Below are 13,079 nucleotides of genomic sequence, written 5' to 3'. Positions count from 1 at the left end.
CAAAAACCGAAAATGTGTTAATATCCCTCTATTTCAAGAAAAAAAAAACAATTACAAAAAAGATGCAATTTCAGTGTTTTTCACATTGATAGGTAGCATTATGCAAAAATTCATGTAAAGCAACCTATGTCTGTAAAAGACACGCACTTTCCAGAAACGTGTCTTTTGAGTGCGTGCGTGTTAGGCACCAAAACTCTAAAAAGCATGGAAAGCACCCTATATAGGGAAACAAAACATCTTCATAAAAAACGTGTATTTTATGTGCTTCTGAGCTACTTACGTATCAGAACGTTAAAACGCATGCAAAACACCTTCATGGTGAAACAAAATAATCTAACCAATAATAAGTATTTTGCGTGTTTTATAATTTATTACGTATAAAAACGCCACAATACATGCAAAGTCATTACATCAAAAGACATTACGGTAGACGTGTATTTGAGTGTTTTTGAGTTTCTAACGTGCCAAAACGCTAAAGCACATGAATAGCACTAAATATGGAAAAACAGAACAACTTACCCAAAAATGTATTTTTGGGGTGTGTTTCACAGTGTTAGGTACCAAAACGTCAAAATGCTTGGAAACTACCCTATATGATGAAACAAAACGATATTTTCAGAAAGTGAGTGTTTTTAATAATCTTAGGTACCGAAATGCTAAAACGTGTGAATAGCATTAAATATGAAGAAACATTACGAAAAAAGTTTATTTTCACCTTTTTTTTTTTTTTTTTATGTTAGATACCAAAACGACAAATGCAACTCTGTGTGGGAAATGAAATGGCATTACCAGAAAAGTGTGCAATCTATTAGGGAATACAAATGAACATAAACAAAATGGTGTTTTTTGTGTGTTTTCAATCTTCTTTCATAACAAGATGCTCAAATGCATGCAAAATACCCTTCATGAACAAACGTATTAGCATTATCAGTCTTGAATTTTTTTAATACTTTGAACTTCTTACGTATAAAAACGACAAAATGCAGGTAAAGTAATAAGAGGAAACAAAATGATATAATGGGAAACAAAACGATTTTACCAGAAACGTGTATAATGATTGTTTTTGAGCTTCTCAGGTAGGAAAATGCTAAAACAACTAAACAGCATTTTGTATGAAGAAAAGAACAATAATACCGTGCATTTTATGCCGTGCAATAAAACCGTGCAATAAAACGTGCATTTTAAGTGTTTTTCACCTTATCAGGTACCAAAACACCAAAATGCATGCAAAGCACGTCATTTGAAGAAAGAGAACAACGTTATCAAAAAAGTATATTTTAAGTGTGCTTGAGCTCGTTAGATATCAAAACGCGAATATCCATGCAGACAACTCTATACGAGGAAACGAAAAAACATTATGAAAATTGTGTACGAGTATAAGTATTTTCGTGATTCTTAGGTACTAAAAAGCAAAAATGCGTTAATAGCACTCTATTTGAAGGAACAGAAAATTATTACTGAAAACGTGCATTTTGAGTGTTTTTTTTTCACAATGCTAGGTACCAAAACGTAAAAAATACTTAAAAAATACTATATATTGGGAAATAAACGATATTATCAAAAACGAATATTTTAAGTGCTTTTCAGCGTGTTAGGTACCAAAACGCTAGGAAAAAAAAAGTGAAATAAAACGATACTTCTAGAAACTTATGTTTTCATTATTTTTGAGCTTCTTTGGTAGCAATAAAAAAAAAAAAGCGCAAAAACGCCTAAATAACATTCTATTTGGAAAAGAAAAAAATAAAAAAGAAAGACATAGAATTACCAAAAACGCGTATTTTGAGTCTTTTGAGCTTCTTAATTATGAAAACCTTAAAAGCATGCGAAACACTCTATATTGACAAACATAATAACATGAAAAAAAATGTATTTTGAGAAAATTTGAAACTTGTTAGGTACAAAAATGGGAAAATGAATATAAAATACCCGATATGGTAGAACAAAACTTAATTACCAGAAACGTTTCTTATGAATGTTTTTCACCAGAGGTAAGAAACCGTTAAAACGCGTGAATAATACTCTATACGCATAGAATAACAACATTATCAAAAATGTATTTTTTAGTTTTTTTTTCACAAAACGCCAAAAATGTATGCAAAAAACTTTCTATGGGGAAACGAAACCATAACTTGCCTTTTTAGTTTTTTTTTTTTTTTCATCGTTTTAGACACCAAAACGCTTAAAGGTATGGAAACAACCAAAAAAAAAAAAAAAAAAAAAAACATGTTTTCAGTGTCTTTGAAGAAAAAAAAAATTGTCTTTTGAGTGTTTTTGAGGTACTTACAAAAACACAAAAATGCATGTAAGCACCATTTATTAAGAAACAGAATAACATTATCAAAAATATGTTTTTCTTTATTGTTTTTGGGTTTTTTACGTAGGAAACGATATTACAACGATATTACAATATTATAAGTGTTCCTGAGCTTTACATAGAGAAACAGAACAACATTCCTAAAAATGTATATTTTGAATGTTTTTACAATGTTACGTACCAGAACGCCCAAATGCATGGAATGCACCCTATATGGGGAAACGAAAAGATATTACGAGAAGCGTGTATTGTGTTTTTGAGCTTCTTATGTACCAAAACTCTAAAATGCGTCAATAACACGCTATTTGGAAAAAAAAACAGAACCTTTTTTCCACAATCTTAGGTACGTACCAAAGCCGCCAAAATGAATCTGAAATATTCTGTATGGTGAAAAGAAACGACATTACTACAAAAATATCTTTTCACTTTTTTTCAACCTGTTAGGCACCAAAGCAATAAAATGTATGGAAAAAACTCTATATTGGAAGACAATAACGCATTACAAAAAGCGTGACTTTTGAGTGTTTTTGATCTTTATGTACCTAAACACTAAAACGCATGGAAAACATCCTTGATGGTGAAACAGAATAACATTACCCGAAATGTGTATTTTGAGTGCTTTTATGCTTGTTACTTACAGAAACGGGAATATGTATGCAAAAGTACTTCATATCGTGAAACAAATCTTGATCAACGGAAACGTGTATTGTAACTATTTTTGAGCTTCCTAGGTAACAAAATTCTAAATCGCGTGAATGGCACTCCATATGCAGAAACTGAATAGCATTAATGAAACGTGTTTTGATTATTTTTCACAATGTTAGGTACCAAACGCTAAAATATATGTAAAGAACTTCATATGGGGAAACGAAACGTTTTGGTTCCTAAAACGCTCAAAAACACTGAAAAGATAGGTTTCTGGTATATTCGTTTAGTTACACCTTAAGAAGAACTTTGCATGCATTTTGGCGTTTTGGGGTGTAACAATGTGAAAAAAACACTCAGAATACCCGTTTTTTTTTTTTATAATTTAATTGTTCTGCTTCTGCATATCAAGTGCTTTCCACGCGTTTTAGCGTTTTGAATAAAAAAAAAGATCATACACTTTTCTCGTAGAAATAATTTTATTTCACCATATAAGGAACTTTACATGCATTTTTTCCTGTATTTGAACATAACAAACTAAAAAAATACTCAATATACAATTTTTACTAATGTTAGTCTGTTTCTCCTTAAAGCGTGTTTGGATACATTTTAGAGTTTTGATACGTAAAAAGCTTAAAACCACTCAAAAGACAAGTTTGTGGTAATATTGTTTTCTGTTCCCTAAAAAGGATGATTTTCAATGCGTTTTTTGCGTTTTGGTGCCTAAAACAATGGGAAAAAAAAAAGTGAAAACGCATATTTCTAGTAATGTCATTTCATTTCTCCATATGAACCACATTCTTTTGATTTTTTTTTTTTGGTACCTAACAATGTGACAAACAATCAATACACACGTTTTTGGTAATGTTATTCCGCTTTTCCATATAAAAAGCTATTCACGCGTTTTAGATTTTGGCACCTAAGGAGCTCAAAAACACTCATAATACACGTTTCTCGTAAGGTCCATTCATTTCCTCATATCAGGTAATTTGCATGTATTATGGCGTTTTGGTACCTAACAATAAAAAAAAAAAGATCTAAAAAAAGTTATTTTAAGTAATGTTGTTGTTTCTCCCTTTTAAGTGTTATACACGCGTTTTAGCGTTTGTACCTGGGAGGCTAAAAAAAAAAAACACTTATAATACATGTTTCTTATAATATAGGTTTGTTTTCTATATCGGGTTCTTTCCATGCATTTTGTCGTTTTTTAACGTAAGTTCATAAACACTGAAAATACAAGATTTCGGTAATGTTATTCCATTTCTATAGGAAGGGTGTTTTGCATAAAAACACACAAAAGACATGTTTTTGTTAATGTTTTTTTTTTTCAATGCTGTCTATGCTTTATAGCGTTATGGTGCCTAAAACAATAAAAAAAAAAAATAGAAAAGACACGTTTCTGGTAATGCCATTTAATTTCCAGATAAAGAGTGCTTTGAAAGCACTAAAGCGTTTGGGTACCTATTAATACGAAAAACAGTCAATATAAAAATTTTTCGTAACGTTGTTCTGTTTCTCTCTACAACTAAAAGACATGTAGTTCCTTTTTCCCGTACAGAGTGCTTTCCATGCATTTTGGCGCTTTGGTGCCTAACAATGTGAAAAACATTCAAAACAATCGTTTTTCTTCATGTTTTGTTTGAGTGTATTTTGAGTGTTTTTGAGCATGTTATATACAAAAACAACAATAATGGATGCAAAATAACCTATATAAAGAGCAAAAAGAACATTACCAGAGTGGTGCATTATTAGTGTTTTGAGCTTCTTAGGTACCATAACTCTAAAACGGATAAATAGCACTTTATATGAAGAAACAGAGCAACATTACCAGAAACGTGTATATTGAGTGTATTTCACACACCAAAACGAAAAAAAAAAAATAAATAAACATGCAATAAAGCCTACTTGAGGAAAGGAATCAAGTTTTCCAGAAACATGTTTTTTAAATGTTTTGAATGTGTTAAGCAACACGTTAAAAACACGTTAAAAACTATGAAAATCAACCTATATGGAAAAACAAAACAACTTTACGAATTATATGTCTTCTAAACGCTTTTGAGCTTCTTACATACTAAATCATTTAAACGCATGCAAAACAACCTTCTTGTAGAAAATATATTTCACATTGTTAGGTACCAAAACGGCAAAAAAAAGCATGCAATAAAGGATACATGAGGAAAGGAATAAAATTTTCCAGAAACATGTCTTTTGAATGTTTTCTGCGTTTTAAGCAACATAACATAAAAAAAAAAAAAATGAAAGCTAGCAATATGAGAAAACAAAACAACTTTTACAAAAAAAAAAAAACTTATAAACGTTTTTGTGCTTCTTACATACTAAATCACTTAAACGCATGCAAGACAATTTTTTTGTAGAAAAAAAATAAAATTGGAAAACATATGTATTTATGGCATTAAAATGCATGCAAAATACCCTATATGGGGAAACGAGAGAACATTACCAGAGACGTGTATTATAAGCGTTACTAAAACTCTAAAACACATGAATAGTGTTTTATATGGAAAACCAGAACATTAATGAAAATGTGTATTTTGACTGTTTTTACATTGTTAGTTGCCAAAACGTAAAAATGAATGGAAAACCTCCAATATGAGGAAGCTTAACAACATTAGCAGAAACGTGTCTTTTCAGTGTTTTTGAGCGTGTACGACACGAAAACGTTAAAAAGCATGGAATTCATCTTGTATGCCAATACAAAACAAAATTACGAAAAACGTCTCCTTTAGGTGTTTTTGATCTTCTTACGTACCAAATCAATAAAACGCATGCAAAACACACTTTATGGAGAAATGTAATAACATTCCCAAACACACGTTTTTTGAGTGTTTTCAGCTTGTTACGTATAAAAACGTCAAAAACATGGAAAGTACCTTATATAAGGAAACGAAAAGTCATTACGAGAAACGTTTATTAATGAATGTTTTGCTACATCTAAAGTACAAAAATTTGAAATAAATAGAATAGCACTCTATATGTATGCAAATGCATGGACGCAAAATGAATGAATAGCACACTATATATGGAAAGAAAATGGCGTTTTTTCAAACGTGACTTTTGAGTTTTTATGAGGGTATAAAAAACATATAAAGCATTCTATATACGAAGATAAAACATTATGAAAAACTTGTCTTTTGACTGTTTTAAACTATTTACGTAACAAAACGTTAAAACGTATACAAAACACTGTTTATGAAAAAAGAAAAATATTTTCATTGTTTATGAGCTTGTTACGTAAAATAACATAAAAAAACATGGAAAGTATCTTCTCTGACGAAACGAAAAGACTTTACGAGAAAAGTATATTATGAGGAAAAAAAAAAAAAAAAAATCGAAAGCTCTAGAATAGAAATCAATATGGAGAAACAGAACAACATACCGAAAAAGATTTTGAATGTATTTCATATTCATATATATTAAACGGCAAAATATACGTAAATAAACAAGACTTTTAGAAATTTGTCTTTTGAGTTTTTATGAGCGTTTTAGGCACAAAAAAAATTGATAAGCAAGGGAAGCACGCTATTTAAGACAGCAAAACAACATTACAAAAACCGTTTCTTTTGAGCGTTTTTAAACTACCTACGTACGAAATCTCTAAAACGCCTCAAAAACCACATTATCAAAACATTACCAAACATAAGTATTTTGACTGTTTTGAGCTTGTTACGTATAAAGAGGCTAAAATCTGTTTCGTGAGGAAACAAAAAGACATTAAAAGAAACCTGTATTATTAGTGTTTTTGATCTTTTTAAGTAACAAAACACTGAAACGCATAAATAACACTCTATATGAGAAAGAGAACAACATTACCAAAAAAATGTAATTTGAGTGTATTCCACATTGTTTTGTACCAAACAGCAAAAATACAAGCAAAGCACCTTGTACGTGGAAAGAAGGGAAGATTTCCAGGAACGCGTCTATTGAGTGTTTATGAGAGTACTAAGCACCAAAACACTAAAAAGCATGAAATTCACTATATGTGTGAAAATAAAATAACTACCAAAAACGTCTTTTTTCAGTGTTTTTGAGCTGTTGGCGTACTAAAACGCTCTAATGCATGCAAAAGCAACTTTTATTGAGAAACAGAAAAAAACATTACCGAAAACAAGTATTTTGAGTATTTCGGATTTTGGTAGGTAAAAAAAACGCCAAAATGCATGGAAAGTACCCAGTATGGAGAAACGAAAAGACATTACGAGAAATATGTATTAAAAAGTGCTTTTGAGGTTATTAGGTATAAAAACGCTGAAACGCATAAAGGATTCTCTATGTGGAGAAACAGAACATTCTCAAAAAGCGTGTATTTTAAGTGTTTTTCACATTATTAGGTACCAAAACGACAAAATACATGGAAAACTCTTACTTATATGGGAAAACGAAGCTACATTAAAGAAAACGTGGCTTTTGAGGAATTTTTTGAGAGAGGCACAAATAGCGTAAAGAGGCCTGGAATTTTCTCAATATGGCGATACAAACCATACGAAAAAATACAAATACGAAGATACGAAAAATGTGTCTTTTTAGTCTTTCTGAACTTCGTAAGTACCAAAACATATTTTATGGAGAAACAGAATACCATTATCATAAAAGAAATAGTGTTTTTTGAGATTACTACGTAGAAAAACGTCAAAATACATGCAAAGCACCCTACATGGATAAACGAAAAGACGTTACAAGAAACACGCATTTCTCGTATGAGTATTTTTTCAAGTTTCTTAGGCAACAAAACACTAAAAGGCATGAATAGCACTCTTTATTGAGAAAAAAAAATTACCAGAAACGTGAATTTTTTGTGTATTTCTTATCGTTAGGTAACAAAATGTCAAGAAAAAGCGTGCAAAGCATCCTCAATAAGAAAAGAAAACTAGATTTCAAGATTCGTGACTTTTGAGCGTTTATGAACAAAAACCACTCTATACGGGGAAAAATATATAAGAAAAAGTTACTTCTGAGGGTTTTTTCTACAACTTACATACGAAAACGATAAAATGCATGCAAAATACGTTATATGGATTAACGCAATAACATTAACAAATAAAAGTATTTTGAATCTTTTCAGCTTGTTACGTACATAAACTTACAAAAACGTACTCCTATACGAGGTAACGAAAAGACTTTGCGAGAAACGTGTATTTTGAGCGTTTTTGAGGATCTTTATCAAAATATGGAAACGCATGAAGAGCAATCTATATGAAAAAAGTAAAACATTATCAAATATTATGCGTATTTCACACTGATATAAAAATGCCAAAAACACATGCTACGCATCATATACGGGGTAAGGAAACGAGATTTCCTAAAAAAAAATATATATATCTTTTGAGTGTTTATGAGTGTTCACCACCAAAACGAAAAAGAGCATGAAAACACCCAATATGAAAAAAAAAAGGTTCTGTTGAGTGTTTTTGAACGTCTTTCGTACCAAAAAGCTAAAATGCATGTAAAACACCCTTTATGGCAAAAAAAAAAAAAAACATAATAATTTGATGAAAAACAAGTATTTTGAGTGTTTTTGAGATTCTTACGGAGATAAACGCCAAAATGCATAGAAAGTACCCTAGATGGGGCAAAGAAAACACTTTACAAGAAACATGTATTATGATAATTTTAGAGCTTCTTAGGTAGCAAAAGGCTAAAACGCATAAATAAATAACTATAAATATAAGTAGAAACAGAACGGCATAACCAAAATGTGTATTTTTTTCATATTTTTAGGTACAAAAAACGTAAAAATGCATGAAAAGTGTCCTTTGTGGTTAAACAATACGGCATTACCAGAAACATGTCTTTTCATTGTTTTTGAGCCTGTTACGCAGCAAAACGATATATGGGAATACAAGATAACATTACGAAAAACGTGTATTTTAAGTGCTGTTGAACTTCATATGTACCAAAATGATATAACGCATGCAAAACACATTCTATGCAAAAAAAAAAAAAAAATAGAATTACTATTTGCGAGTGTTTTTGAGTTTGTTACGTAGAAAAACGGGAAAAAGCATGTAATTTTTTTTTATATGGGGAAACGAAAAGAAATTACCAGAAACATGTAGGTATTATAAATGCTTTTGAACTTTTATTGTACCAAAAACCGAAAATGCTTTAATATCCCTCTATTTCAAGGGAAAAAAAAAAAAACAATATTACGAAAAAGATGTAATTTTAGTGTTTTCACATTGATAGGTAGCATTATGCCAAAATGCATGTAAAGCAACCTATGTCTGTAAAAGAAACGCACTTTCCAGAAACGTGTCTTTTGAGTGCGTGCGTGTTAGGCACCAAAACTCTAAAAAGCATGGAAAGCACCCTATATAGGGAAACAAAACAACTTTATAAAAAACGTTTCTTTCATGTGCTTCTGAGCTACTTACGTATCAGAACGTTAAAACGCATGGAAAACACCTTCATGGTGAAACAAAATAACCTAACCAAAAAATAAGTATTTAGCGTGTTTTTTAACTTGTTACGTATAAAAACGCAATAATGCATGCAAAGTTCACTATATGGGGAAATCAAAAGACATTACGGTTGACGTGTATGTGAGTGTTTTTGAATTTCTTACGTACCAAAACGCTAAAGCACATGAGTAGCACTAAATATGGAAAAAAAAAAAACTTAACAACTTACCCAAAAACGTATTTTTGGAGTGTGTTTCACAGTGTTAGGTACCAAAACGTGAAAATGCTTGGAAACTACCCTATACGATGAAAGAAAACGATATTTTCAGAAAGTGAGTGTTTTTTAAGATTCTTATAAGGGAATAGAAAAAATTACAAAAACCGTGTCTTTTGAATGTTTCTAAACAATAGGGAGAAAAAAACACTAAAAATACACATTTTCGTCAATGTTCTGTGATTTCCATGCATTTTGGCGTTATGCACCTAAGAATGTGAAATAAACTCAAAATATACGTTTTTTTTTTTTTTTTTGGTAATGACCTGTTTCTCTATAAAAAGTGATATTCGTGTCTTTTAGCGTTTTGGTAACTAAGAAGCTCAAAAATACCCTGTTTTAATGATATTCTTCTATTTCTGCACATAGTGTGCTATTCACGTGTTTTTGCGTTTTGGTACTATAGCAGCTAAAAAACGATCATTAATATACATTTTTGGCAATATTCACATGAATTTCACAGTTTTCGTAACAAAAATGCTCAAAAACACCTAAAAGACACGTTTGTGGTTATGAAGTTTCGTTTTCCCATATAGAGTGCTATGAATGCATTTTGGCGTTTTCGTACCAAACAATACGAGAAACACACAAAATAAGTGTTTTTGGTAATATTGTTATATTTCTCCATATATAGTGCTATTCAAGCGTTTTAGAGTTTTGCTACTTAAGAAAGTCAAAACTCACAAAACACGTTTCTCATAATGTCCTTTCGTTTCCCCATATAGGGTGCTTTGCATGCATTTTGGTATTTTGATACTTAACAATGCAAAAAAAACAAAAAAAAAAACATTCAGAACAGACGTTTTTGGTAATGTTCTTCTTTTCTCTATATAAAGTGCTAATCACTCGTATTAGCGTTTTGGCACATAATGCTTTCTTCCTTTCCCATATAACGTACTTTGCATTCATCTTGGCGTTTTTGTACGTAAGCTGAAAAAAATAATTAAAATACACGTTTTTTGGTAATGTTATTCTGTTTCTCCATAAAGGGTGTTTTCCATATATTTTAGCGTCTTCGTGAAAACACCAAAAAAAAAAAAAAAAAAAAAAAAAAAAATTGGTAATATTTTATACTTTCGTATATGGCATTTTCCATGCATTTTAGCGTTTTGGTGCCTAACATGCACTCCACACAAAAAGATACGGTTCTTGAAGTGTCGTTTTGTTTTTCAATATAAACGGCTTTTTTCTATTTTTTTTCTTTTTGTCGTTTTGGTATCTAACTATATGAAAACTGATAGAAGTCTTTAAGTGGTATAAGGGTTATAACAAGGGAGATGTAAGCAAAATTCTTAGGATCAGCAACCAGGGTAGAACAAGAAATAACGGGTTCAAGCTTGAAAAATTTAGGTTTAGGAAGGAGATAGGAAAAAATTGGTTCTCAAATAGAGTGGTTGATGAGTGGAACGGACTCAGTAATCATGTAGTTAGTGCCAGGACACTAGAGAGCTTTAAGAGAAGATTAGACAAGTTTATGGATGGGGATAACAGATGGAAATAGGTAGAAGTGTTTCATACAGGGACTGCCACGTGTAAGCCTGGTCGCTTCTTGCAGCTTCCCTTATTTCTTATGTTCTTATGTTCTTATGAAAACACTTAATTTACATGCTTTTGGCAATATTGTTCTGTTTCTAAATATAGATTGGTATCAACGTGTTTTCGCGTTTTGGTACCTAATATTCTGAAGAACACTCATAATACACGTTAATCGTAATGGCTTTTTTTTTTTTTTTTGTTTCCCCATATAGAGTATTTTATATTTATGGCAATTTTACGTAAGAAGCTAAAAAAAAAAAAAACTGTAAATACTTGCTCTTGGTAACGTTATCATATTTCTTTATGTAGTGTGTTTTCCATGGGCTTTCTCGTTTTGGTACGTAAGAAGTTCCAAAACTCTCAAAAGATATATTTTTCGTAATGTTGTTTTGTATTCGCATACATAGTGATTTCCATGCTTTTTAGCGTTTTGGTGCCTAACATGCTCGAAAACACTCGAAAGACACGTTTCTGGTAAAGTCGTTTCGACTGCATTGCATGCGTTTTACAGTTTTGGCACGTAAAAAGCTAAAAAAAAAAAATCATTCAAAAAAACTCTCTTTTGTGATATATTTTTGTATTCCAAAAAAGAGTGCTTTCCAAGCAATAAATCGTTTCAGTGCCTAAAAAGCTGAAAAAAAAAACACTGAAAACACACTTTCATGGTATTGTCGTTTCGTTTCTACATTTGGATGCATTTTGGTATCTAATAATATGAATATATTCAAAATAGATATTGTGTGCTCCTCCATATAGAGTGCTATTGACGCATTTTAGGGTTTTGGTACTTAAGAAGCTCAAAAACACTAGTAATACAGGTTTCTTTTAATGTCTTTTTGTTTCCTCACGAAACGGATTTTAGCCTCTTTATACGTAACAAGCTCAAAACAATCAAAATACTTATGTTTGGTAAAGTGGTTTTTGAGGCGTTTTAGAGTTTTCGTACGTAGGTAGTTTAAAAACGCTGAAAAAAAATTTTTTTGATAATGTTGTTTTGCTGTTTCACGTAGGGTGTTTCCCTTGCTTATCAAGTTTTTTTGTGCCTAACACGCTCATAAAAAAACTCAAACGACACATTTCTAAAAGTCTTGTTTATTTACGTACATTTTGCCGTTTTAGTACATATGAATATGAAATACATTCAAAATGTTTTTTTGGTATGTTGTTCTTTTTTCATATTGATTTCTATTCTAGCGCTTTCGAGTTTTTTTTTTTTTTTTTTTTACTCATAATATACTTTTCTCGTAATGTCTTTTCGTTTCGTCAGAGAAAGTACTTTCCATGCTTTTTGATGTTATTGTACGTAACAAACTCATAAACAATGAAAATATTTTTCTTTTTCCATAAACAGTGTTTTGCATAAGTTTTAACGTTTTGTTACGAAAATAGTTTAAAACACTAAAAAAAGACAAGTTTTTCATAATGTATATATATCTTCGTATATAAAATGATTTATTTATTTTTTATACCCTCATAAAAACTCAAAAGTCATATTTTCTTTCAATATATAGTATGTTATTCATTCATTTTGCGTGCATGCATTTCAGTACATATGAAGTGCTATTCTATCTATTTCAAGTTTTTGTACTTTAGATGCAGCAAAACATTCATTAATACACGTTTCTCGTAATGCCTTTTCGTTTCCTTATATAAGATACTTTCCATGCTTTTGACGTTTTTATACGTAACAAGCTGAAAACACTTAAAATACTTGTTTTGGGGAATATTATTATATTTCTCCATAAAGTGTGTTTTGCATGCGGTTTGTTGTTTTGGTACGTAAGAAGATCAAAAACACCCAAAGGACACGTTTTTCATAATTTTGTTTTGTATTGGCATACAAAATGAATTCCATGCTGTTTAACGTTTTCGTGTCGTACACGCTCAAAAA

Source organism: Scylla paramamosain, chromosome 7 (assembly GCF_035594125.1).
Source record: "Scylla paramamosain isolate STU-SP2022 chromosome 7, ASM3559412v1, whole genome shotgun sequence".
Classification (NCBI taxonomy): Eukaryota; Metazoa; Arthropoda; class Malacostraca; order Decapoda; family Portunidae; genus Scylla; species Scylla paramamosain.
Note: the sequence above shows the minus strand (reverse complement) of the source record.